Here is a 25,324-nt window from a genome sequence, read left to right on the forward strand (position 1 = left end):
AAGGGCTGTGCACTTTAGCCGTGAATGCCATTACTGTACTGTTATGTCATCACCATCTGCTGATTGTACCCCCTAAACTCTTGCAACAAGGGCAGCTGCCCCTTCTCCATACACTTTCAACACCTCTGTGTGTACCTCTGCCATGCCCCTGTCCCATGCAGATTAATGGTATCCATTCAAGATGTACCATGCAACCCAATTACTGCAACAGTTTCTTACATCACATTCTCAAAACTGGCACACCATGGCTCCAGAATTATCTGCTAAAGTGGCATTTTATTACCAAAAAACGTGTACCACAAAGATCCATACTTGTCTCCTAGCTTTATCAACAAATTGCTATTTGATCTACCTCATTTTTCACTACTGTTTGTGCAAGTGCCATGGTTCTATACCACTCAATGCTGCAAAAATATCTTCAGTCAGATTTCCTGTCATTCAGCTATTGGATCAGTAGCACAAACTTTCTACTTAACCAAAACAAAAAAATGCTTTTTAGGATGAAAACTAAACTCAACAAAACATCATATCCACTACAAATTATTGATAGTGACACTGTCACTAAAGAAAATACTAACTCATTTAAACACTTGGGTCTCTGGTTAGATTTATTTTTCAAATTCATTCAACATCTAGATAATACTAGGAATAAGGTCAAATTTCTCCTTTTCTGGGCCAACAAAACGTCCCCCTTTCCCTCCAAGACTTCCAGAACAGTAACAGGCAATGTATAGTGCTCTCTCAAATGGAAAGTGGCCTCCCATTAATAGCATCAGCTTCTAAATGAAATCCCATGCATATCCAAACAATCAATAATAAAATCTGCAGACTCATATTGCTTCCTCCAAAAAATGAACACCGAAGGACATTAGATTAAGATAAATGGCTCCCAGTTAAATAAAGGACAGATTTTCTTTTAGACTCAAAATGCTAAATAACCAAACAATTTTTCCCTTATCAGTTAAATTAAAGAGGCATTTTATAACCTTTGAAGTCAAAACCATTCAGCTCCTACATTATAAGCCCCTAATGCCAGGCTCCAGAGCAGAGATCACTGCTTATCTATGTGATGCCCCAGACTTTGAGAATTTATCCCCACCACCTTAAAGAAATAACATCTTACCCCAAATTTCTGTCATAGTTAAAAACTCATCTCAAGAAACTGGCCAAATGCCTATGCCATCTCACTGTGCACAGTAGCAAATTTCAGGTTTATTTTACACTCTCATTCTTGCTAATTTATTTTTATTTATTTTACATTTGTTAACCGGATTAGTCTGGCTGAGCTTTTGGCTCATTTTCAGCAGAGACCCAGGGAGAAAAGCTCCTCAGGACTAGAAAACAATTTATTAAATTTTAGTAACATAGTAGTAACAATCAGCTATAGGATCTTACAAGCAGAGACCTGGAGAGAAAAAAAGATCCTCAGGCAATTCAGTTATACAGAGTAGTAACAACTGGCAGACAAGTATGTGAGTTGCTACAAACAAGGTTTTAAACAATTAGCAGAAGAAAATGTGACTAGTTACAATATTATTTAAGCTGCTTAGAGCAAAATGAGTTTATAGTTAGGCAGATGCTTATTTAAAGTGGGTGTAGGATCTAGTTGTATAGGAGTTCGGAAACAAGAAAGGAAAGTAAGAATGGCTAGTAGGAGATGTAGGGGAGGTAGAGTATAGGAGACAGACTAGACAGGTAGGTTGTTTTGAGACTGTAAGAATTAAGAGTGGTTGGAGATAGAGGAAGGGAAGAGGTAGAAGAGGCAGGGGAATAGTGTTAGAGATACATTAAGAATGAGATAGTGAAACAGGTAAAAGGATGGTGGTTTCAGGGTGGTTGGCTACAGTAGCAAGACCACTTTGTTTTTAGGTATTTCCTTGTGGCTAAATTGAAACTTTTGCTATGCTGAAGGGATTTTATTTCCAAGGGGAGTTGGTTCCAGGATGTAGCTGGGTTATAGTTATAGAGAAGGCAGCCTATTTTGGTTTTGGGTTTGTAGATGTCTAATAATTTTGATTTGAGCTGCGTAGCATCCTAGCAGGGGAATATTTGGATATGATAGTGGAGAGACTGAGGCAGAAGGAGTGTAGATAGAGGATAGAGTGGATGATTTGTAGTTGGTATAGTTGGAGCAGCTGAGGGAATTCTAGCCAGTCTAGTTGCTGTAGTGCTAAGCAGTGGTGTGACTTGTAGGTTTGGTCTGCAAATCTGGCGATCTTATTATAGGTAGTTTCAAGCTTGGAAATAAGTGCAGAATTTAGGTTTGTGAATATGTGGCAGCTGTACAGGAGTGTTGGGAGTAATAAAGCCTGGGAGAGAGTTATTCGGGCAGTGTTAGTTAAGTATTTCTTGCTACGGAAAAGGTGTCCAGGTTTCTGATGAGTTCTTTTTACCGAGTTAGTAATATGGAAATCAAACTTAAGCTGATCATCTATTGTAACACCTAGCAATTTAGTACTAGATTCAGCTGAGATGATAGTGTTGTTGCAGGATAAGATGGTAAAGGTACTTTTGAGTGTGGTGATGTTTTTTTAGGGAGGAAGAGTAGGAGCTTAGTTTTTTTTTGGATTAATTATTAGTTTATCACTAAGCCAAGTCACAATGGTGTGGAAGGATGCCTGGGTAGTTGAGTGGAGGTCAGTTGGGTTGTCAGCAATGGTTATAACAGTTGAGTCATCAGCATATTGCACAAGAGATGACTGGGGACAAGAGGAGTAGAGCAAGTTGGTGAAAATATTAAAGAGTAGTGGTCCAAGTATGGACCCTTGGGGGACTCCCATTTGTACAATGAGAGGGGAGGATAGTGCAGAAAGCGATTTAACTGATTGCTGGTGAGTAGAGAGATAGCTGGAGAACCAGGAGATAATAGGGGGAGAGAAATGTAAGTTAGTGAATTTATCTAGATGGAGTAGGTGAGAGACAGTGTCAAAGGCTTTAGAAAGGTCAAGGAATAGGCATGAGACAAGTTTATTGTTATCACGAGCTAAGGAGACTATGTTGATGAATGATATGAGTGCGGTAGTTGTACTATGCTTGGGACAGAAACCATGCTGTCTGGGTGTGAGAAGGTTTTCCTGGTGAAGGTAATGCATTCCATGCTTGTGAATGCATTTCTCTAGGATTTTTGAGAGTGGAGAGAGTATGGCAATCAGTCTGAAGTTGGATATGTCTGAGGAGTTGCCCCCTTTTTTGAATGGGTAGAGTAAATAAATTCTTCCATACAGTTGGGACGTAGGATTCAGAAATGGATTGGTTGATTAAGATGGATACAGGATAGGCAAGAGGTTCAGAGGCAATTTGCAGGAAGTAAGAGCGTAGCTTGTCAACAGATGGGGAGCAAGGTTTAAGTTTACAGAGTAATGACTTTACATAGTTAGTTGATACTGCTTTTAGAGAGAAGGAGTTAGGAGGGTTTGGAAGAGGTATAGAGTTTGTGGGGGTGCTAGTGTTGTTTCTGGGGGCGGAAAGAATTTATTATGGAGGTTATTGAGTTTATAACATGATTGTTAAATTTGTTGGCTATGTCTTCAGGTGTTGCATTGGGACATGGGTTAGGAGAGGAAGGGTTTCCTGGATAAAGAGTCTGTTTAATAGAGCTCCAGAATTTCTTTGGGTCTGATTTAAGAGTAGAGGGAGGATTGGCATAGAAGTTTATTTTGTCATAATGGCTGATTTTTTTTTTTATTTCTGAGTTCTTTATATTTCTGAAGAAGAGAAGGGGTCCTAGTTTTAGCCCACATTTTCCAAATCCTATCCCGGTCTTTCATGAGGGTTCTGGTAGATTTAGTGAGCCAGGGAGCAGTATTATATTTGATTCTAATTGTGCGAAGAGGAGCAAGGGAGTTAAGAATGTTTAGGAATGTAGTGTTGAAGGAATGGACAGCCTCATCTAAAGGAAGAGTGGTGAGGTAAGACCAGTTAATTTTGGAGAGTTGGTGATTAAAGGAGTTAGGACAGAAATGAGAAAGTGAGTGGGTGGTAATAAATTTATTAGGTTTGGTAAGGTGGGGAGTATGTCTGGTAACTGTTATAGGGCAGTGGTCGCTGAGGGCATTTGGAAGGGTTTGGGAGATATGATAGTTTTGAGGGTGGGAGACCAATATCTAGTCAAGAAGAGAGCTAGGTAGGTGAGATTTATTAATGTAGGTTGGGGTTGTGATTAGCTGCTCAAACCCATGTGGGTTTATACAGGAAGTAGTGCTGGGAGCTTGTATTGTAAGCCAATCAATATTTACATCTCCCAGTATACTTATTTCATTGTGGATGGTATGTGAAAGGTGAGCTAGGATGTTCTCAAGTATGTTAATATTATCACCAGGGGGAATATAGATTGATGCGACAGTTATGGTGTTGAAACTGCTAAGTTTGAAGTTGGTCAGTAGGAATTCAGCTGGTGAGAAGGAAGGTAAGTCTAGTGTGGGACTGAATTGGGAGAGACAATTGGAGTAGAGTATGGAGACTCCTCCTCCTTTTCTTTTAGGTTGATCTAACCTAAGGATATTATAGCCAGAAGGGATGATTTCACTGTCCAGCTTGTGTGGTTTTAACCATGTTTCAGTCAGGGTAACTATGTCAGGAGTATAGTTAGCTATCCAAGCATGGAGTTCTTGAACTTTATTTACAAGGCTCCTGACGCTGATAGAGCTGAATTGTACTTATTTTTGTGGGTTGGAGGGGTTGGCAGGTTTAGATACAGGGGGTTATTGTTCAGGGTACTGTCTGTAGGGCTTGGGTTAGGATGAATGCAACTAGATGTTTGTAATAGGGTTTTAATTTGAGTAAGTAGACTTTGTTTTTTTTAAAGGGGAGGGGGGGGAGATATTTTTATTTTAGGAATGGAAGTGGTGGGGGAAGGATGGAGGGACAAATTAGTAGATAGGGTTGTGGTGTAGTACTTGAGTTAAGAGTAGTTTTTGAGAGATAGAAATAGGGAATAGGTAAATGTGAGTGATAGGTGGTGAGGTGATAGAGTATAAGGAGTAGAGAAGGTAAGAGTATAGTTTGAGTTGTAAGAGATATGTCACTTTATGAGATGTAGAACAGAGGATGAGAGGAATAGGTGGGAGTAAGGTATAGTAGTCTTTGATAGTGGAATAGTAGGTAAGTGTGAGGAGGAGCAAAGAAGGGAGGTAGTATGAGAACAGGAAGTAGAGGGGTGGGGGACTAGGGACGAAGTGAGGGGGTGTGGTTGTATGGATAGGAATAAAGGTAATGATATGGGGGGGGTGGGACGTGAGCAAAGTGAGCAAAGAGAATGGAGTGCGGCTACACTTTCCAGATAGAACTTAGCTGAAAAAGCTATCAGCTAGTCCAGGGACACTTACTAGAGATGCTACAGCTGGAGGGCTTTCAGCTGCAATTAGAGCAAATACGGCATCCAGGGTTTTTAAAACCTTTGGTGTGTTGTACCTGAGCAATCACTTGGGGGGGGGGTGGTAGAAGGGAGGGAAACCATCAATTGGAATTTAAAGTATCAGGGGAGAATCCAAGGCACTCTGCTAAACCTAGCTAATTATCAAAGGACAGCCAAGGAAATAAGGTAAACATACAGGCACCCTTGTTCAAGGACTGGAAGGTTTCTCCAAGGAAAAAACTATTTGTAGGAATACACCAGAGGTGGAAGTTGTATGCTGCTTGCTAGTCTGCAATGGCAGATTTTAATCTGTTTTATATTTGTATTCTCCTTTGCTCATTGTTTGCTGCACACAATGCAGCTAAAGATAAAAGCAGCTGGAGACTTTGCACCTCTGTTTGGTGTTTAGTGACGAACAAGTATTGAGGAGGAGGGACTGAAGGTTATGACTATTGAGAGGGGCTAAATACCTTAACATACATCAAGTTATCAACAGGAAAACAGAGGAAAGGGGTGGGGGTGGGCTAAGAGGAAGAAGGTTTACAGATGTTGCCCCTGGGGTATGCACTCTAGCTGACCGTAACAGATTTTAACAAGGCATAGCAGTAGTCACAAAAGCTGGTACCCACACTACACAAATAGCAACAGCAAGGTTCCTGGAGTTAAACCTGGGTCTGCAGTCTATTTTTGGATAATTTCTGGTTAGACTTTTCTTTGCTTTTAGCTGGAGTGAGAGGATTCCTTGCCCACACAAGTGTTGGGGGGGGGGGCCCAAAGCATTCAGGTCCTCAATGGCTCTAAAAGTTGCAAAGAAGAGAAAAGGAAAGAATGTAAGACTAAAAGCAATAAAATAAGGACATCAAAATAAGCACAACCATCATAAATATTGTACAGAGAGCAGAGCAATTGAACATGGCCTATTAGAAGTCATCAAAAAAAATACATTCAGACTCTGCAACCAGTCTTATTCAGCAGCAGTCAGTATAACTAGTTAGACTATCCTATTACCAGACAATATTGCAGCTATGTAGCAGTTTCACCAGTTTACCATAAATATCATTCTGCACTTTACAATGTATGTTTAACTTACAGAAACAGAATATACAGTAGCAGCAGTGTATCCACTTTTCCACTAATCTCAACTTCGTCACTTTCCCTACACCTGACTATCTTGTACATCATTTGTATTACTGTTGCATATATTCTATACTTTTTTGTTTTTGTTTCATCAGTTTCTCATTCTGCCCCCACTATTGCTTACTTTGACTGTGTGTAACATGCTTGTATACATTTACTTTTTCTTTGCTGTTGTATTTTCTTCTTTTTCATCTGTCCCTAGACTGAGTAAGTGGTCATTCTTGAACTGTGCTCTACCTCAGTTAATGAATTAAAGGAATAAATAAATAAATAACTACCTATCCTGCCATCCTAAGATGGCAGGAAACCAGATGTACCTAAAATAATGCAAAGGCAGGTGTTGCTGTGGTCCGCCTACAATGTGTATGAGCAGTACAGCTGTACAGAAGTCTAGTGTGAGAGGTACTAGCCTGGTATATCATCCAATAAGATGTGGTTGGTTTCATCCAGATGTTAGCATCCACTTTTCCAAGAATAACACCAGAACCATTGCCCCCCCCCCCCTTGCAGGGACTTCAACAACTCCTCTAACTTTGTCAGCCTGCTCTTCCCTGGTGTCTCTCTTTAGCCAAAGCCAATCTCTCAAAAGCCTTTGCCTTGGCATGGTATAGCATATTGGCAACACAATAATGAAATTACAGTATAGTGCAGCTGCATCCACCCATGGCACTTATATCATGAGCCACTGCCAGCACAAACTGATCATGTAAGGTCTGGTCATCATCATCACTTCTTCCCAACATGCACCATACATATGTCCTAAGCACGTGTGACAGGAATAATATCCTAACTGGCATATTTAGTGCAGAAGTTACTCCACCAACAGTTATAGTTGTTCCACAGATTCCCAAATCCCAGCCACCCATATAATTACTGCAGAACAAGTCCTCTCAGCCCTTGGAAAAGTTAAGAACACTTTATACATGGGTCTTGATAACATACCAGGTTGCTTGATTATTAGTAGCAAATAATCCATATCTGAACCCTTATTTAACCACTTTAATCTAAGCCTCTTCCATGGCTCTATTTCCAAAGCCTGGAAAACAACCAGTGCAATGCCATTACACAGGGATGGTAACTATAGACCATTAGTCTGTCTAGTCTCTTTTGTAAAGTTATGAAATGCACTAGATCAGACCTCATTAATATAGACATTGGAACTTCTTATACGTGGGCCCTTATCCATTCAGCTTTGGAAAAGACAGATACTGCCTCTTTTACCTTGTTAATTTCTTTGAGTAAGTCACGAAAGCAATGGATAGTGGCTACACAGTGCATAGGTTCATAGATTCATAGGTAAGTACTAGGTTAGCTGCCTTTGCAGGCAAGTATAAGCTTAGCCAGTTTCTTATTTGGTGATTGAATTACCCTATCCCATTTGGTATTAGACTGGCCTTACCCAACCACATGGCCGATAATTATATATTACCCCTATACTATACTATATACTGCATATCTGGATTTAGCTAAGGCCCTAAACACTACTCACCCATGTGGGAATGACTGACAAACTTTTAAATCTGAATGTAAATCCTTATATTGTGCAGTTGACAGCTAACTCATTGTCAAACTGAATCCATGTGATTGAGAGTTACAAGTGCTATTCGGAAAACAAAACAAAATTATTAGTGCTGTAACACAAGCTTCATTATTGGACCCTTTCCCTTTTGGCAACTATTTCTCAGACCTTCAGGCCAACATTCGTTCACAATGGTTATCTACATTTGCAATTGTTTGCAAACTGAGTATCGTTATTCAACTCTTCATTGATTTGCTATCGCAAGGACAATGGTCTCAAATTAACTGTGAAAAAATGTAGAATATTTCATTTTGGTAAATAAAACATTTGAATATCATACCATATAAGTGACACATCCCTCCAATGAGATGTTCTTGTAAGGGAACTAATCACTCTTGTTTATAATTCTTTATCTTCTGACCACTGTATACCTGCAGTAGTTCGGAAAAAACAGTGCTTTGGAACAACAAAAAACTGGGCTAGGCCCATCAGTGGTCTCTTGGGCAAATGCCCAGTAACTGCCTATGAGCCTATGAATGTCTGGAAAATACTCTGCTACATATCAGGTAGGGTAGCACCCTTATCACCTTCAATGTAAACTTAAATAATTGGAGATGCAGCCTCACATTCTCCCCTGGTCTGTCTTGTACTGCCCTCTGTGATGTTGGAGGAAACTTTTGAATATGGGTTAATTAACAGGCTTTTAATGGTCTGTTGACATATTGCCTAGCACTTACTAGGAATCTATGAAATCATTTTCAGCAGGGCCAAAATTGTCCAGCTTCTGCCATCCACCTTATCCTTCAGGCATGCAGACACCTGTAAAAATATGGAAAGTACTATAGACCGTATACTATTGGGATTGGTAAAATGACCATTACAGACAAAACAGTAACGTACCAAGACACTGCTATAATCAAAAGGACAGCTGTGGTGTTATGTCAGATGACAGCTGTTAGGGTATCTATGGCAATAGATACATCAGCTGTCTACTCATGCTGGCATATACAAAAGGTGTATATGGCAACAGATTTATATAGGGCAAGACAGTCAACCTTGCTGTTGACATTTGGTGCTACATTGGAACTACCCAGTGATATGGCTCTTGTGTTGTATGATGGGGGGTAATATGTATGGGGGCATATGACTACTGAACCCACCAGCCCAGGGTAACACATACATTAGCCAGGCAATAAGAGCACTATATCCACCACAGGTATGTACAGGGATGGATTGTCCTATTACAGAGGACTAGTTTGTTGCTAGTATCTTCTACCAAAATGAGACATGAACATGGTCCTGCTGCTAGCATTTTGTAATGTGATTTCCAGGAGAAGGATGCCCATTTATTCATTTTATTTATTTATCCTTACATTCAAGCCTCCTAAATCCTGAGAACACTATTGCCTATGCAGAATTGTTCATGGAAACCCTGTAAAATCTTGTTAATGGCTGCAGAGAGACAGCTGTACCTTCCCGGAATAAGCACAGGACAAACTCAAAAACAAGACACCCTGGTGGAATCCAAACATCAGTGGGCTGTATAACAAAAGGAAGAAAATCATAACAAAAATTCAGAAATGTAATGCCCAGCAAGGTAAAAATTCCCTCTATATAATCAAGCAACTCAGGAGGCTAATCAAGTCTACCAAAGCAAAATATAGGATAAAATAGACTCCCAAGCCATGGGCATTCAGAAGGCATTCTTCACCTATGTCCACAGCCTCAAAGGCAATACACAAGAATTTGCAAAGATAATTGTAAATGGAGTCACCTATACTGAGACAAAAGTTATACAAATCTACAAAATTTAGCTTTACTTTTACCCCTCCTCAGGAAATACCTTCAACCATAACTCTCCTATCGCTGAAGAACAGTTCCACAATGCACTCTCCAAGGCCAAAAATGCTGCATTGATGGTCCCCAATAATATCTCAGGATGTCTCCTTAATAGTGTGAAACATTGTTTAACCATAGCCTCCAGACAGGTTTGATGTCAACCAAATGACAGGCTGCAACTGTCATCCTTCTGCAAAAGGGTAAACCATTTATGGACCAAGGTAAGTTCAGATCCATAACCCTGACTAGTCTGATATGCAGTCATTAAAAGAATTATCATGAAAATGCTAAACAATGACATAAGAACCCTTCAGACACTGGATCAACCCAATTTGATTTTGTCAAGGGGATGTCATGCCAACTCAACCTGAAGGACTTCTTCAAGAAGGTCATCAAAGTAATGGACAAGGGCAAAATGGTGGATAATGTCTAACCTGACCTGTCAAAAGTATTTGACAAAATAACCTACTGTAGGGGTGTAGACAAACTCATGAATTTAGGTATAAATCCTTATGTACCCATTGGATAGCCAGCTGTCTCAGATAGGATCCAAGTTAGGATAGGGAAGGAGGCGAGTCACTTGTGGAGTCCATGAAGTGCTGAGGATCCTCCTTTTAGGCATCTACTTCTCTGAAGTCAAGGCCAATTTCAAGGCCTCCTGGCTGACTCAATTTGCAGACAACTGCAAACTAGATGCAGTCATAAACTTCCACCAAAAACACAAATACCCCCCCCCCCCCAGGCCATTGGAAAGAATTGTTGTGGACTTGAAAAACAAAGATATAGGAAATCTTCAAACATTGGACATTGGACCCATTCCAGTTCAGTTTCAACAAGGGCAGGTCATGGCTGCTGGCCTTCTTCAAGAAGGTCACTAGAGACATGGATGAGGGAAAATAGCACATGCCACCTACCTTGACCTGGCAAAGGCATTTGACACAATACTTTATATGGATATTATAGACAAACTCACAAATATAGACATAAATCCCTAAGTCTCCAGACGGATAGCCAATTGGCTCACAGATAGGACAGAAAGGTTTATTACTAGTGGTGTCCCATACAGCTCAGAACTGGGACCTCACCTGTTTGGAATATACTTCTCTGAAGTCATGGCAAATACAGAGGGCCTTTGGCTAACCATATTCGCTGACTGCAAGCTGTTACAATCACTGAATCCCCCAAAGATGTAAATATCCTCCAGGAAGATCTGACACAGACAAACAACTGGTGGCAGAACTATGGCCTAAAACTCAATGAAAAAATGCATAATTATATCCTTTGGTAAGATGATCACCCCTGCAAATTACATCATTTATAACACTCCCCTAAGAGTAGACCCAGTGGTAAGGGACTTGGGAATTCAGATTGACAGTAATGTAAACTTTGATCCCTATGTGCCCATAGAAGTGAGAAAATCTTTCTATGTGGCTCACCTTATAAGTAAGGATGGCATCCAGATCTAAGGAGATTATAGCCCCACTATACTCAGCCCTCATTAGACCAGTAATTGAGTAAAATGCACCCTTCAGCACATACCTGACCAGGCATTTGCAACTACTGGAGCGGCCAGACAGGTCATCACTAAAAGAATACATGGTGTAAATAATATGTCCTATGTGGACTGCCTCAAAGCTCTGTCCGTGTACTCGGTCTATTACAGACTACTCAAACTACTAAGGGGCAATCTATGCCTAACCTGGAAGGCATTCTCCAGTCCAGTCCTGATGGGTCTGCTACACATTCACAAAACAAACAGCACTAGAATTACCCAATTTAAGGATATAAGGCTTGGCTGTGACATAAACAAATCATGTTGGAAGGATAGCTATATGTCTCAGAAATAACCCCTTCTCTGCAGCAGACTCCACATTCATGTGAAACAGAGCTCTTCCCTAAGCCTATTCAAGCACAATTTGGGCCAATAGGTGGGAGATTGTAAATTCACCCTGGCTTGTCACCTATGGTTGTTATGGACAGGGGCAGTTTGTAGATACCATAAGTCACAGGCATATACCAAAGTTGTTCTGATAACTGGGAAAATTTGGGGTATGCATAAATAGGCTGAAAAGACTCTATGGACTTTAGCCTAGTAACCTCCTATGATCCTATAACTGCAAACTACAAGCAGTCATATAAACCCCCAATGCCACAAATACCCCCAAGAAGGCCTGACATAGACTAATAACTGGTGCCAGAGCCACGGTCTAAAATTCAATGCCATGAAGTGCATAATAGTATCCTTTGGGAAAAATGGCTAAGCCTGGAAACCACCACATTAATAATACACACCTAAGAGTAGACACAGTGGTCACAGAATTGGGAACATATATAGACAGTTACCTGGCCTTTGACCATTGTGTATCTGGGGTAATAAGAAAATCATTCTGTGCCGTGCAACTTATATGCAAGGGTATAGCAACTAGGTCCAAGGCTGTCATTGTTCTGCTGTACTCAGCCTTCATCAGACCAGTCACTGAGTACAGTGCTACCTTCAGTATGTATTTAACCAGATATATGCAACAAATGAGTTTCCACACAGGTTACAAAAAGATTACAGAGCATAAATAAGTGTCAATGCTGTATCCATGTACTAGTTGTCTTACAAACAATAGAAAGAAAATGTATGCCTGACCTACAAAGCATCCCCTGATACCATAGACAGAGGCAGCCTGTAACTGTTTGACTACCCATGTCCAAGTCTACATATACCCTTTCAAATAACCACAGAATATCAAAACTTGTTCAGTACATTTGGGAAGCATGGCTGGGCTTTAAATGGCCCATGGAGTCGAAAGCCTAGTAATCACCATTGAACCTATAAGAAAGGTTCATGGGCTAGACAAAGAGTCAGCATGAATTTATGGCCATGAAATTCTACCAGACAACCATTATTTTATAACAGAGAGTGTTGGAAAGAGATCAGCTGTTAGATATAGCCTACCTGGAGTTTTTTGAATTCCAGGGACTGTTTTTTTATGTAGTGGAATTATACTTAAGATGCTCTGGATTGTCAAGAGTATTAATTTTCTGACTGGCATCTCATGTTCTATATTTGTTTTAAGCCATTTATTAATTAATTAATTTATTAATTACATTTTGATAACTTGTTAAAATGACTGATCACTAGATTCTTTACAGCTGCAACCTAGGACATCTGGACAGAAACTACAGTTTCACAGAATGCAGTCTTGAGTATCAAATAAAGTATTTACATTGAATCAGGTTATTTACTACAGATGCTATCACAAAAAGGTTTGAACAAAGGAAGCTACATGATTACATAATAGTTTGCAACAATATTTAAAATGAGAAATTTGAACGCCAACCTTAAGACTAAGAAATGTGATGCACTTATTATTGTTTGATCAAGAAACAATTATACAAGAATTCATTTATCAAATGGGCATTCAGCCAATACATTTTGCTGTATACTTTACAACAACAACAAAAAAGGAAGAAGCAAAAAGCTTATTTATATGCTGTAAGAGAAAGATGAAGTTCAAGTTAATTTAAGTTGAATGCCAGCTAAAGAAATATATACAAGACAGCATTGTGGGACCTCTGGATCTGCCCAGATAACTGGACGGGATATAATATGGTTGTGTAAGTTAACTTACCATAAGAGCAGATGTTCAAACAGATCACTGTTACAGTAGCTTAAGATGATATATAGGTTCATAGGTTCATAGGTTCATACTAGGCTATCTGCCCGAGGGCATTTACAAGCCTAGCCCATAGTTTTGTGGCTTTCGCCACCCCTTTAGTATGGGGAACTATACCCATTATTTTGCTGTGCCTCTGTTGAGCAGTGACACTGAGGTAATCCCTGGGGTATATCTGCGATCTCCCATCCATTGGTCAAGATTTCTCTTGAACAAGGCCAGCGAGGTGCTCTGCCTCACATATACCGGGATTTTATTCCACAGCATGGGGAGTCTTTGGGTGATGAATCTATCCCTCCAGCACGTCCTATTAATAGCCGTGTCGAGGTTTAAGTCTCCGCCCTTGTGGCTCTGATGGATCTAGATTTTTTGAGGTGAAGCATATTCATCAAATCTGGGTTTGACATGGCCTTGTATGTTAGGCAAAGGTCACCTCTGAGCAAGCGGTGGCGACTGAATAGAGCTGGAGTTCTTCCAGGCGGACAGCATACCACAGATTTTTGAGACCCTTTATCCTTTTGGTGAGGAACTTATGTCGCCTCTCCAGCTGCTGCAAGTGTCGGGTCAGATACATTCCGAATGGGGCATTGTACTCAATCATTGGTCTGATGAGTGATGAGTATAGGGAGACTATGACCTCCCTTGATCTAGATGAGAATCCCTTCATGATAAGGTGGGCAATGTAGAAGGTCTTCCTAACTACTTTAGCTACATGGGTGTCGAATGACAGACTACTATCAACCTGGGTCCCCAGGTCCCTGATAACTTCTTCTGTACTCAGTGGATTGCCACCTATTTGGTAGCTAGGGGTAACCTTGTTTTTCCCGAAGGGTATGACTATGCATTTTTGGCATTTAACTTTAGGCCATGGCTCTGGCACCAGTTATCCGTTTCTGTGAGACCCTTCTGAAGGATATCTGTGTCAGATGTGTTTTCTACTATGGCGCCCAGTTTGCAGTCATCTGCAAACTTTGTCAGCCATAACCCTCCTGTGTTTGCTTGTACTTGGAAAAGTAGATGCCAAACAAGAGTGGGCCCAGGACTGAGCCCTGTGGTACACCACTTGTGACAGGCTTTGAGTCTGACATGGCGCCAGCAACTCTGACCCTGTGGGTTCTGTCACTCAGCCAGTTTGCAACCCATCTTGTGATGTATGGGTTAACATTTAAGCTGATGAGTTTTTCAATGATACCCGAGTGGGGTATTGTATCAAAGGCCTTCGCCAGATCGAGGTAGGCTGTATGGACTGCCTTTCCCTCATCAATGGCTTTGGTGACTGTTTTGAAAAAGTCAACCAAGTTTAGAAGGCATGATCTGCCTTTGACAAAGCCAAACTGGGATGGATCCAAAGTCTGCAAATTCCCTATGTCTTTATTTATGAGGTCCATTATGATCCTCTCCATGGCTTTGCAGATAAGGCTTGTCAAGCTAATGGGCGGGTAATTTCCAGGGTCGGTGGAGGCACCGCCTTTGTGAAGTGGGACCACAGTTGCAGTGCGCCACTCCTGGGTACGTATCCAGAGGTAAGACTATGATTAAACAGCTGTCCTAGCTGTGGGTTTAATTCCTCGTTGAGTTCGTGGAGCACACAGCCGGGGACAACATCAGGTCCCATGGATGCTGTGTTTTTTCCTTTGGAGAGAGCAGTTCTCACTTGGGCGTTGGAGATGTTTGGGGGGCTGCAATCGCTTGGTATAGATATCTCTCCTTTTGGGGGAGGGGAGAAGTTTGCACTGAACCTGTCAGCCAGTATGTTGGCAATGTCTGTAGGATCAGTAATCTTCACATCATTTTGAACTAGTTCTGAGCATATCTGGGAGTTTCCTCCCAGGTTTCTAGCATAGCTAAAGAAGGCCTTATGATTGTCTTTTGAGTCTTTAGCTATTTTTCTCTCAAAATTTGCTTTGGATGATTTTATGAGAGCTCTTAGTTTTTTACTTATAGTGATCAAGGGTGTCTTACCTTTTAAGGATTTTGCTCTATCGTGTAGTAGCTTCCTCCTTTTGTTGTAGAGTTTGTTTATGGCTGGGGTCCACCAGAGTGGACGCTTGCCTTTGGTACAAAGAGTCTTTGTTTTGCTTGGGATTGCCTTATCCATGCAGTCCTGCAGGTGCTGGTAGAAGGCATTTGTAAGTGATTCAGCGGCTTGAGTACTGTTTTCCGTCGGCTCGGGGCCTTAAAGGAGACCACACTAGTCTTTAGAAGTGTGAAGTCGGCTTTGAGAAGTTCTTTACTGTGGTCTTTTATTTCAGGTGGGGTGGGATGAGGACCTCCAGCGAGATTAGTTTGTGATCTGATCTCACCAGTGAGGGGTATACTTCGGTGTTGAACATTGTGCTCCCATGTTCGTGATGATGACATCAAGTATGTTTTCTCCTCTTGTGGGGATGGTGACTAGTTGTTCCATGGCATTTGAGTTTATGAATTCCAGGAACTTTTGGGCTAGGGTGTTTGGGCTTGAGTAGTGTTCCCAGTCTATATTAGGGTAATTGAAGTCACCTAGTATGATGGTGTTTGGTGATACATTTATCCCCTCTAGTGTTTTCAGGAAGGCCATGTGAGGTTCCTGAGTTTGTGAGGGTGGCCTGTAACATGCTACAATTTGCAGAGCAGTCTTGCCTATGGTTAATTGCACCTGGATGGTCTCCGATGCATCGTGCGTTGCCACCAGTCTTGAGGTGTGGGTGTCTTTGATGAATATGGATACCCCCCTCCTTTCTTGGTATTGTCCGGATTTTGGGGCCGGAACGCATGATAAGAGGTAAAACCTGATAGTGCTGGGGTGCTCTCAGGAGCCTTGAACCAGGTTTCTGTCACTGCACAGACATCGATGTTCTCCATACTGAGAAGGGCCTCGAGTGCGTGCATTTTGAGATTTAGACTTCTGGCATTGAGCAGCATTACCCTTAGTTTTTTCCTTTTTTGTGTTCTAGGGTGGTAGGTTTAGAATTTGAGCCTTGCCTAAAAAAGGCACTATGGGGGTGGCAAGAGCGTTTGCCAATATCCGGAATCCCAGGGGTGACAGGTGCAAGCCGTCCCTTGCGAAGCAGCGTGGCTTGTCCAGCATGTCATCCCAGGCAGACAGACATTGGATCCCCTTTGAATGACACCAGAGTTTAAGCCAATTGTTAAAGCTGATCATCTTATCTCTGTATTGTGGCATCATTCTTGGTGAAGGTAGGATACTGCTCAAGGTCAGGGTCATACCTGCCTGGGCTACATAATCAGAGAGCTCCTCAATGTCTCTTTTCATGTAGTCCAAGGAGGTACGTCTCAGGTCGTTTACACCAGCGTGGACAATGACTGAGTCATATTTGTACCTGCTGTTGAGAGACCTGAGTGCTTGCGTTATGTGGCGGATTCTAGCGCCCGACAGGCAGCTTACTGTGACCTTCTCCTTACTCAGTCTGGTGAGCGGGACGTCAGTGTGTCTGACTATGGAGTCACCAATGACTAGTGTGTCTGGCATTGTGTTTGGCCTTAAGGGCTGTGACTGTTTGACACTCTGACTGTGAGGTCTATGTGTTGCAGGTGTTGTGTTCTGAGGTGGTGGTTGTTTGGGTGTCTGCTTTGGTGGCCTCTGCTGTTTTGGTAGATTTTTGATCAGAGCCGAGTATGTCTTTGTGTGTTTATGTGTATGATTTGAGGTTGTGATGGTACTATGTGAGACTGGGTCTATAGTGTGTGTGATAACCTTCTCCTCCTGACTGGTCTTGCCAGTCCTATGTTGAGAGAGCTCAGCCTCCAGTTTGGCCGTATAGTTGCATCTCTCGCATGTATTTGTGTTTTGTGGGAGGAGGAGAGGGTTGTCTGTGTACATGAGGCAATTGTAACATTGCCTCAATATTCCCAGGTTCACCAGCTGAGCAGGAGAGGACACTAGCAACTGATCCCTCGACATGCTAGAAGGACTAGACAAATTAAACTTTAAAAGAGATTCCGGGGACGGAGTGACCGAGAAATGGGGGTTTGCCTTTTTGGGGTGCTATCTATAAGAGTGCCGTATCAAGGTAATAAGTACTGTAGGAGCAAGTGCTAGGTTTAACAGATAGAGAAAAGTCTACTTGGAGTCAAGTAGAGATGATCTTTTTAGGTATTAGAGAAAGTGCTAGTAACAGGGATGCTTAAGATTGAAAAGAATGCACTCTGCAGTGTGCACTAGAGAAGTTAGATATGAAAGTAGGTAACTTGAGTTTTACCTGTTTAAAAAGTTAAGGTTTAGTGGAGAGTTACTATTTTTAAAACAGCAAGATGGACTGAAAGGGGTGGTTACTTTTGTATTTTGGTACTATGAAATACTGTAGGATGGCCAATAAATTTAAATAATTGAAGGGGTGGGATTTCAAAAGTGATGGTTTTGTGATTACTCACATAAGCCAGTGAAAGTAGAGAGAAATGAGATATATGGTCAGATTAACATAAGAGGCGGGCAACTAGAAAGACAGTGGTATTTAACAAGACAACTTAAATGGGTGGGAGGGAGGGAAAAATTCTGCCTGACTCAGAACAGAGAGAGCTGTGGTCTCTTTTGAAGTTTTAATATGCTGTTAAACAGAATGCAAGCAAAACACAAGGTAAAGAAAACAAACTACAGTATTCAAAATATAGAAAGGCAATACAGAAATACAAAAAATAACAGCAAACTAACCTTTCCTTCACAGCAAAGTGTAGCAGAGTCTGGATGAGCCTTTCTGGTATCCCACCAAGGATGAAACCTGGCCAACATCCAAAGCTTCACAGCACCTGCCACACTACCTAACTGCTGAGAGACCCAAGGAGAGGCATATAAAGTCAGTAGTTAGGTGACAATCCTTCAGAGCTTTCTTGTCTCAGAGTAAGGGAGGCCAGTGCCCTGTTTTTTAAGTATATACTAGGAAAAAAAGGTAAATAGAAATATCCATAGCCTGGCAAAAACAAGCATACACAAAAAGGGTGATGGGGGTGTCCCTACTGCAACAGTGATTTATTTGAACATCTAATGTTATGCTAAGTTAATTTACACAGTTGTACTATGCTCATCATTACATCATGGTTGCAGTAGCCTAAACTGTATGGATAGATTACCAGGGCTTAGAAGGAAAGGGAGGAGGAAGTAAAGTCACACTCCAGGAACCTTGAAGAATAGTCCTAAAATAACTTGCTCTGGACCTAAAAAAGAATCTAATTTTGTAATGTGTTGTAAAGGTATGTACAGAGGACCAAGTTGCTGCCTCTAGAATTCTTGTAGAGTCCACCCCTTTCCAAAAAGCCACAGAAGAGGCCAAAGCCCTGATAGAATGGGCCTTGGCCTTGCCTGTAAGTGACTTGTTATATTAAGAATAACAAAAAAAAATAACATGAAATAACCATTTGGAAATTGTCTGCTTTGACCTTGACTTCCCCTTTTTCTTACCTCCACAGGAACTAAACAGTTAATCCAAACTCCTAAAGGTTTTAGTCCTGTCAAATGATATCCAAGTTACCTGTGGAAATCCAGAGTTATGTAAAATCTTTTTTACCTCAGTTTTTACATTTGGAGAAAAAAACAGGGACATTAGTATCTTGACTCAAAGTGAACTCAAACCACTTTAGACATAACTGAAGTTTTTTTTGTTAAAGATACTCTGTCCTTATAAAAATGAGATGAGGTTGACACATTATAAGAGCTTGTAATTTATATACTATTCTTGAACAGGTCAAAGCAACGAGTAACACTGTTTTCAAGTTAAGAACTTCAATTCAGCCTCATGAGCTGGTTCAAATGCAAAAAGTGTAAGTTTGTGCAGAACAAAACTGAAATCCGAAGAAGGACCCAATTGTTTTTAGGTAAATAGAAATGCAGAACCCCTTCAAACAGTGTTTGACTTGATGATGGAAAGAAAGAAAAGGGGGACCCTATGGGCAGACTAACAGATATGGCTGAGAGGTAAATCTTGACAGAAGAGTAAGGAAGGCCATACGAAAATAACTCACAAATATTGAAGAACCAGAGACATGAGTCTTAAAAAGGTCTTTCCTTTTACTTTGGTACCAACTATAAAATAATTTCAATTTACCCATGTATGATTTTCTAGTAGTAGTTTTCCTAGCCTGCTTTAATACCTGCTGCATATCTTTAGAAAAGATTTACCCAAAAGGTATTAAACTCTGTCTTCCAGGCAGTTGGCTAAAGATGTTGAAGGTTTGTGAAGTTTCAAACAACCCCGTCACATGTAAGTAAGCCCACTCTGTGAGAAAGCATGTGACAATTGCTTTTGGCCATTTTCAAAAGAAGAGAAAACCACTGTTACTTGGGATTCAGCACAGTTATCCTTGGGAAGTCCTTGTGAATATTTACAATGACCATGGTAATCAGTGGAAAGGGTGGAAAGGCATAGCAGAATGTTCTCATCGATGAGAATGAAAAGGCATCTGTCTCTAGGTCTGCTTGCAAGGAATCCTGAAGCAGAATTTCTTTAACTGACTGTTGAGAATTAGGAAGTACCACTCATAATGATATATGACATGGCATATATCACACACCAATGAAGAAGGGAAAAAGGGGCCAACAGAGATGTACAAAAACAGTGAAAAGCAAGAGGAGAAATGGATCAAGGGGCTCAAAAAGAGTAGATAAGGTCATTCAGGAGAGCCTAGAGGTGGTTGGAAGGAAAGCTGAAACACAGGCATAGGAGAAGAGCTATGAGAAAGGAAGAGAGTAACAGAGAGAGAAAGAGAGAGAGAAGCAAAGGGAATGAAGGGCAAAGGAGTAACAAAGTTATAGCAGATTATAGTAAAGAATATTGAAATAGGAATATGTTTCAATGGAAGAGGCAGATGGGAAAAGCTCTGGCCAGATGGAAAGGGAGAATGGCTACAAAAGGGCAATGAAAGACACACTCTAAAAACAGCCAGAAACTTGAAGCTTGAGAACAGGAAATCACAAGGAAATTATACGAGAGTCGGCATGATAAAGAAATGGGAAGGATGGAGAGGAAAATGGAGAGCAGGCTTGATCAGTAATGAGGAGACAGATAAGATGAACAAATATTGAAAGATGAGGAGCAGTTAAGGGTGAATGGGAAGTGTCAAAAATGGTAGGGGAAATAAAACCCTTGGATCCATCTATGGGAAGTGAAAATGACAATCTTGGACAGATGGTACAAAACCCAACTGTTGTACAGAAGACAAAAGAGGCAAGGACATGAAATGTTAGCAATACAGAGAAATAGGAACAGGAATACTACTCATGTACTGGGAATGCTAACGGGTGAAAAAATATATGGAATGAAACAAGATATGGGGAACCAACCTAGGAAACAGATGGAAGCCAAAGTTAGGGACCAATTAAAGAAAATAGTTGCATGTAAAAGTGTAAAATCCCAGTAAAAATTATGTTAATAAAAAGGTGCAACAGTAACTGACACCTTCTCCAGCACCATGTATGTTCACAGCCTGTTCTCTTTGCTTTAGTTTTGCAAATCTTACAAGCAATCTGACTATTTGATGACTTATCCCATGTAAAGAAATGCCATACTGTTGGTTTCAAGTTTGGTTATGCAATGCTGCTTTAGCAGGCATGCCTTCTTGCTTCCATCTAAGTCACAGTTGGTGTCAGAATTCCATACTTCTATACCCTTCCCAGAATACAAGGCACACAATGACTCCATGTTGGCAGACATCAGTTCTACCCTTCACCAATAGCTCCATCATTATAAGGCTATACTAGAAATGATTAATTCAACTTCATTCTCTTTGTTGTCCCTTCACTGTTGTGCTGATGGTACTCACCATATCTCTGATTTCATTCTGTAGTTAGTTGGATCTCACCAGCATTCCTGGAGCTATTTTGGATCATTTGCGTCTCCTACATACCTTCATTTCCTCCTTATGGACCACATCATCTATTAGTTCAAAACTGTTTTTGCTAGCTACTAATACAGCTGTAACAAAGTCTGAATTTCTGGCATATGCATCTTCCCCTTCTGTTTCACTTTAATAGCCTTTTAATAAATCTGTTGTGCTCTGTCACTGTTCTGTCACTCCGCAGTGACTTTGTGCTTATCCCTGGAGAATTATTTTAAGTCATACTTGCACTCTGTTGAAATTTCTGAATTAATGTCATTCCCAGTATTGACAGATGGTCAGGTGTTCTTAGGAACTTGGGTCATAAATAAAACTTACCAGATGACCACAGTGATTCTATTTTATAATAATGAAATACTGAATGAGATGGGACTTTGGCACTCCAGCGCAACCCTATATTTCAGAATTGCCTCTAGTCCTGTGGAACCTCTTCTGTTCTCAGCATTCATAAGTAGCCCCCTTTTTAAGAACCCCTTTATCAACCTCATAGTCTTTGCTAATGATATTATTATCCATAACAATAACCTTTATTCTCAAGCTCAGAGCTAAACTCAAAAAGGAATTTAGCTACATAGTGAACTGGATGAAAAGCAAGTATCTTGTGATTAATATTAATAGATCTACTGTGATACCATTTAATACCCACTTAAAGCTTAATGTGACTCCATCATCTCAATAAAAGACCCGTTACATACTAGCATACCTCTTTAGTAACTGGGCAGAAGTACCTGGACCTTCTATTAAACCAGCATCAAACATTCCATCCACCCCAAACAAATAATAATCCAATCTTGCACCTACTGAAATATTGTATTTACTTATTTATTTATTTGTATTGATATTTGACTACTGGGAGAGTCCGACTGGGTACGGGCCCATTTTCAGCAGAGACCTGGTGAGAAAAGCTCCAAAGTATTTCAAAACATTTTAAGAATAATATTTTTGCAGTTTTTAAAAATAATGCAAAAACAATTAAATACTGTGGTGGTGGTGCTGCGGTAGCGTTGTCGCCTCACAATTAGACGTTGCCCGTTCGATTCTCAGTTAGAGCGTCTTCTGTGTGGTGACATGCATGAATGGGCATTCCTTCTTTGAAGGTTGTGCATTAGGCCCAGCAAGCCAGCATGTAAAAATCTACTGCCAATCATTAGCGGACCGGAGTTCCGCTGTGGCGACCCTTAACCGGGAAAAGCCGAAAGATACAACAACAACTATGGTTTAAATGATTGTACCAAATTAGACATAATATGAAAACATTGGTTAAGAATAGATACAAGTTATATGACAATGATTTAATAATTACAGAAATTTTAGCTAGTTTACAGAGAAATTAAAGGTAAGTTAATAAAATACAAACAGAAATTGCAATATGAAGTTAGAGAAAAACAGGCTTATGATATATTTAGAGAAAAGCCAGTGGAGAGAAATTGATAGAAGTAAGGAAGTAAGTGAAGAAGGGAGAGTAAGGAGATGTAGGTATGAATAGGTATTTGTCCACATTTAGGAATATAGTTTATCCTGGTGTTGAGGCAAGAACAGCTTTTGGCTAGAAAGCCTTTCAGAATGGTTTTGAAGGACAGGAGGGAAGTTACTGAACTGATGGATAGCGATAAGAACTTCCAGGCCTTAACAACATGGTAGAAGTACAGACAATGCCCAGCAGATTTGTTAGGTTTGGTCATTGGATCATAATGACTAACTAGGAATATAGTTGTGTAGAATGCTATTTATTGCTGGACAAGCAGATATACTCTGGATAATTTTATAGGGGGTAAGAAGCTCTGTATATTTTAGTTGATGGGGTAGCTCTAAGCAATTTAGGGTTTTTAGTGATGTACAGTGGTGGGTTTTGAAAGATGTATTTGCTGCAAATTTAGCAACTTTGTTATAGCAGTTTTGATTTTTGTGATGCCTTTAATTTTGTAATGATGGGAGCAAAATAAAGAAGTGTGGGGAGGAGATAAGTAGTAGGAAGTGTAGCTTTAGTTGTATCAGTGAGAACGTTTTATAAATCATCCCTAATTTTTGATGTTTTTTTCTTATGCGATTTTGTTGTATATGCTGGTCAAATTTAAAATGATCATCTACTATCATCCCTAATAATTTGCTAATAAAGAGGACTTTAAATTTTGTTTTTTCATGAGAGAGGGATTTGGGGGAAGAAGTAGTTTGTTTTTTTTATGGTTAAGCATGAGATGTGAGTTACAAAGCCATGTTTCAGTTGCTGTTAAAGCTTCTTGAGTAATTTTTTGGAGGTGTGCCACACTGTCAAATGTGCAAATGAGTGCGATCTCACCTACGTATTGTCAGATGTGCAAATGATTGTGGAGTTGTCTACATACTGTATTAGGGAGACCTGCTGTGTGGATGTGTGGATGGTGTTAGTGGTAATGTTAAAGAGGAGGGCACCAAGGATACACAGAGGGTGGAGTGCCATTTATTGAGTGATACCTATCGGATAGGTAGCTTTTGAACTATAGAAGGGTGTGCTGAGAGAGACCTCAGGGGGACATTTGAAGTAAAAGTTTGCTGTAACAAACTGTGTTGAAGGATTTAGACAATCTAGAAATAAGGAAGCGACTAGTTTGCCATTATATCTAGCTTTTTTCCAAGTATTTTGGATAGGGGGCATAAGATTGTTATAGGTCTAAAGTTAGTAATGTCTGATATTAACACATAAATATGGCATGTAAATATGCCTATAAGTACATCCACTTCCTTTGTATAGTAGCAAGAGGAGACATAGGTTACAACAGTTAATTCTAGCCAAAATGCACTTTTCAAACTGCAGTCAATAAAATTTGTTGCTTCATCACAAAGTTAACCTACATAGTTAAAGAACATTGTTAAAATATCAGGTGTCACCTCAGAAAGCAAACAGAGAGGTATCTTCTTATTAGACCTTCAAATCACTTACCTAGACATATGGCTAATTACATCTACCAAAGGCTGAAAACTGGGCATTTTTTTCAACGCAGTATCCAATAGTGAGTTATTACACCAAAAGCTAAGCCATAAGGAGCAGTGGTGTATAGGAAATAGGCTTAAGTTAAACAAGCATAGCACTGACACTTTTGATAAATAAAGTTTGACAGAAGCTTACAGTACGCATAGCACCCAACTCCAGACTGATTCAGTTGTCAGAGATTTCAGCATCTTCATAGACAAACTCTCTATAGTTTGATCACAATATAGCAAGAGAAGTCAGGAAATCTTTCTGTGTAGCCCAATCATTAACTAAAGGTGTCTCATCCAGATCAAAATATATTATTATTTTCCTGTACTATGCCCTGATCAGACCAATTATAGAGTATAAATCAAACATCTTTAAAGACTCCAGAGATGCATGACTAAAAAAAAATCACTGCATTAAAGATCCTAAGCTATCAAAACAGGCTTGAAGCTCTCTCATTGTACTGTCTCTTTTAGATGCCAGTAAGTTTATTCACATCTAGCATTCTTTGTTGTAATGAACCCAAGCCATCATTAATATTCTATACCTCCAAAAAATAAATGGTGCCACAAACACTCAAGCCAGACATAAATCTCTGTTAAAAAAGAAATAAGACATGCTAAAAAAATGGAATTATTACTCAATATTTCCTTCATATCTAGGATAATTTTCCATTATATATAAAAAAATGCTGATAAAAAATGGAATCCCTTAAGGCAAACTGTGATAATTGGATGATTTACTGTAAATCAGCTTGACTTGTTTTGCCCTTCTGGAGGCAGGATGTACCCTGTGAGAGTGAGTATTGGCAAGGTGATTGTGTACCATGTGCTAACTATGCCTTGTAAACTATATGAATCTAGCAAAAAACGTAACAGCAAATATTACTGCATAATACTCCATATAACAAATGGCTTCATGTTACTTTCTGAGCCACTGTCCTTCTGAATTCTCTAGCCTTCAGGTTGTTATATTGTAGTTACTTTCCCCATGCACATCAAAGTTCCAGTTATGATCAACACTGGAAGACTGGA

Source organism: Protopterus annectens, chromosome 13.part0 (assembly GCF_019279795.1).
Source record: "Protopterus annectens isolate FY-2018-M chromosome 13.part0, PAN1.0, whole genome shotgun sequence".
Taxonomy (NCBI): Eukaryota; Metazoa; Chordata; order Ceratodontiformes; family Protopteridae; genus Protopterus; species Protopterus annectens.